Source organism: Aotus nancymaae, unplaced genomic scaffold (assembly GCF_030222135.1).
Source record: "Aotus nancymaae isolate 86718 unplaced genomic scaffold, 86718_ANA_hifiasm-v0.15.2.pri h1tg000009l, whole genome shotgun sequence".
Classification (NCBI taxonomy): Eukaryota; Metazoa; Chordata; class Mammalia; order Primates; family Aotidae; genus Aotus; species Aotus nancymaae.
In genome coordinates this window covers 10070261-10074042 of record NW_026988420.1, presented here as the reverse complement: position 1 = coordinate 10074042, position 3782 = coordinate 10070261, and the positions used below count along the sequence as shown (strand labels likewise).

The following is a 3782-nucleotide window of genomic DNA, read 5'->3' as shown; positions in this document are numbered from 1 at the left end:
CGGTTTTCTGTTAAAGTAGCATAAAACAGACTAAGACACCATTCCAGAGATATGCAAATATTCAACTGCAAGTCTCCAAAAATGAGATGGCAAATTCGAGTTCAGCTCTGACAGAAGCGACAGGAAGGTACACACGATGAACATCAAACACATCTCCCACCTCTGGGCACACATGGCCCACATCTAGCTGGTCTCCCTGAGCCAGCGGGTCCCAAAGCTGTCTTTAGATCATTGCTTCTCCACAACAGTTTCTGCCAGCTCTTCACTGGCCTGCAGCGCTCCTTTCAAGTAAATTCCTGACTGCCCTTTGAGGGACAATCTGGGCCCAGCGTGAGCCCCTGGTCATGAGGCCAGCAAGGCCAGAGAAGCAGAAAGGAGGCGTCAGGCACAAGCGTTTAGATTCTTCAGCTGCCAAAAGTGCAGAGCACCGCTTGTATTTTTTATTACTACCTGCTATGGACTGAACTGTGTTCCTCCAAAATTTATAGGTCATAGCCCTAATCCCCAGTGTGATGGTATTTGGAGTTGCAGGGCGCAGGGGCTTTGGGAAGTGATTAAGGATAAGGTCAAGAGAGATGGAATGAATGGCTTTATACCAAGAGGAAGAGAGACCAGAGTTCTCTCTCTCCCTTCCCTGCCTTCTCCCCATCCTTTCTCTCTGTCTCTCTCTCTCTCTGCAGTGTGAGGACGTAGCAAGAAGCTGCCATCTGCAAGACAAGTTACAGCATCCTCACCAGAAACCACATCTGCTGCACCTTGATCCTCGACTTTCCAGTAAGAAATAAATGTCTGTTGTTGAAGCCACTCAGTCAGTGGCTGAACCCAGTTCACAGTTATTTTGTTATGGCAGCCCAAGGAGACTCATATGTTCTCCACGTGAAACTCAATTTTCTTTCTTTTTTTTTTTCACACTGATCATGACTTTATTTAAAAATTAGCAAACAATACTGTAGAAACATTGATATGTAATTTTCTAAAATGCTGCATCTTAGATTTAGTTGGCAAAGACCACATTTAGCAATAAGCATGAGTTTAGTCTTCCATGTAGAAACCAGACACACTAAACTGTAAGAAAAAAAATAATAATTTCCTATTGTGTGAAAATACCAGTTTAATGTAAGACTGTAAAAATGCATAGATTTTTGCATAAAAGAACTGGCTGTACAAGAGTATGCCCCTTTCATAGTATTCCTTTTTACTTCATATGCGAGTTATTGGTTATGCTGTAGGATTTAACTGTTACAGCAGTGAAAGGCAACTATTGAGGGAAGAGGCAGAAAAAGGAATGTATGTAAGGCAATTTTTCTTAAAAGTACAATAAGCTTGATAGTGTTTTAGGAAGACAAGATAAAACTTACTCGAGGCTAGCTTGATTCTCACTGGATAAAAACAATGGGCTAAATACCGAGCTCCTTCTGTGTGGCTCTCATAATCAATGCCTTGGTCGCTATATTGGTAATCTCTGGGGTGGTCACCCTGGTACTCGCCATGATACTCATCGGGGTATTGTGCCTGATAATCACTATCACTGATTTCCAAACCATTTGTTCCTGTTCCTTGGCTTCCGTTGTGAATGACAGGTTCTGTCGGAGCAGCACAGTATTTGGGATCATATACTTGCTGCCCAAGTCCATACACACTCATTCCTTTCTGGGAAGCAACTTTGTTGGTACCCATCTGTAGAGAAATTGTTGAATCGTCCACTGGCTGTAATGTTAGCTTCTGATCATAGAGATCGCTTCTTATACCTGGTGCTAACATCCCTGCCTGGCTCATTTGTTAGTGCCCATCTGCAGGCTAATTGTGGTCTGGTCAAAAGGTTTGTCAGTTTGCATTTTGGGATCATAAAGATGCCTCCTAGTCCCATAAGCTGTCATACCTGCCTGGGTGGCACATTTGTTGGTTCCCATCTGCAGACAAATTACACTTCGGCCAGCTTTTAATTTTCCTTCATCAAAACGTCTTGTCTATTTTTCTGCATACTTAACTCCAATGTCAATGGTTGTATGGAATCCTTTTGTTTTAGCCAGACCTGCTAGAGCCACCAGAGTTGTCTGAACCTGGGTCATGTTTCCATTCTCAAAAAGATCATTTGCTTCAAATATGTCATGTGGCTTCATTCCATAAGCCTGAATAGCTTTAATAAAGTTGCCAATATTCTCCAACTGAGGCCAGTTCAACGAGGACTCACTGATCTTCTTCACTGAGCCTGGCTGTAGCTTGTTTATGAGTTTGCAGAGGATGATGCCATCCTTTAAGCCCAGTTGGAAGTTGGTGTCAATGCTCATGCCTGTCACCTCTTCTATCCAATTGCGAAGATCTTCTTCTGCCTGATGATCATACTTGGAAGCAATCTTGTTCTTGACCTCGGCCAAGAGCCCGTAGGAAGGGCCCTTGTTGAAGTGGGTCATGGTGGTTCAGGCAGCAGGAAGAGACTGCGCTGGGGTCCCAGGTCTCTCGCACTTCGCTTCCCCCATCTTTCTTTTTTTTTTTTTTGAGATGAAGTCTCGCTCTGTCTCCCAGGCTAGAGTGCAGTAACACGATCTCGGCTCACCACAACCTCTGCCACCCAGATTCAAGCAATTCTTCTGCCTCAGCCTCCTGAGGAGCTGGGATTACAGGCACGCACCACCACACCCAGCTAATTTAATTTTTGTATTTTTAGTAGAGACAGGGCTTCACCATGTTGGTCAGGCTGGTCTTGAACTCCTGACCTTGTGATCCACCCACTTTGGCCTCCCAAACTGCTGGGATTACAGGCATGAGCCACCACAGCCGGTGAACTGAATTTTCAACAATGGTAGATGCAAACAAAATACCCGAACAATTAGTCATTCATATTGATTGTCACAGACCCCCAAACTGACAGAGGTGGATTGAGAAACACATACGCCCATTGTAAGAGCAAACTATAAAATGTAGGAGGTACAAGTACAATGTCCTGCTGCCCTGGCCAGAACAGATATGTATCGGTAGAAAAAAGAAATTTAAAAAGCTGTTGGCAGAATTCCCTGGGGAAGGAAATGTCTAGCAAAACACCTGTATAGCCTATTTAATTCTGAAAAAAAGCCCAATGGCTACAAGTTAGAAAAAAAGAACTAGAGGCCAGGCGCGGTGGCTCATGCCTGCAATCCCAGCACTTTGGCAGGCTGAGGTGGGCAGATCACGACGTCAGGAGTTCAAGACTAGCCTGGCCAACATGGTGAAACCCCATCTCTACAAAAAATACAAAAATTAGCTGCGCATGGTGGCGTGCGCCTGTGATCCCAGCTACTCAGGGGGCTGAGGCAGGAGAATCACTTGAACCTGGGAAGCAGAGGTTGCAGTGATCTCACCACTGCACTCAAGCCTGGGCTACAGAGCAAGACTCCATCTCAAAAATAAATAAATAAATAAGAAAAAAAGAACTAGATCATGCTTTCTAGAAAACTAGGAGGGCTCCACTCAGAATAAAAAAAGGGAAGGAGCAGCTGGAGCGACACCTCTGAGGTTGCGGGACAGTGGGAAAGAGAAAATTGACCACAGAGGTTCTGCCAGTGGGGATGGCCTGCGGATTTCAACATCCCGATTTGTGATATTCCCTTGTTTAGTTATTTTCTGGTCTGTGAGGCCATCCTCCTCCATTACATCAACTGAACAACTGTTTTGTTGTTCAGACAAAGTTTCTACAATCAAAGATTCCTGTCAGTGATGTTTTTTTTTTTTGAGACAGGATCTCACTGTCATCTGGAGGGCAGTGGCGCGATCACGGCTCACTGCAGACTCGACCTCCCAGGCTCAAG

The 3782-nt window shown here is 44.6% G+C and overlaps 1 pseudogene; it reads right to left on the bottom strand.

Moving 5' to 3' along the window:
- Positions 1-1093: 1093 nt before the first annotated feature.
- Positions 1094-2643, bottom strand: LOC105725948 (calponin-3-like; annotated as a pseudogene).
- Between the last annotated feature and the right edge of the window lie 1139 nt (positions 2644-3782).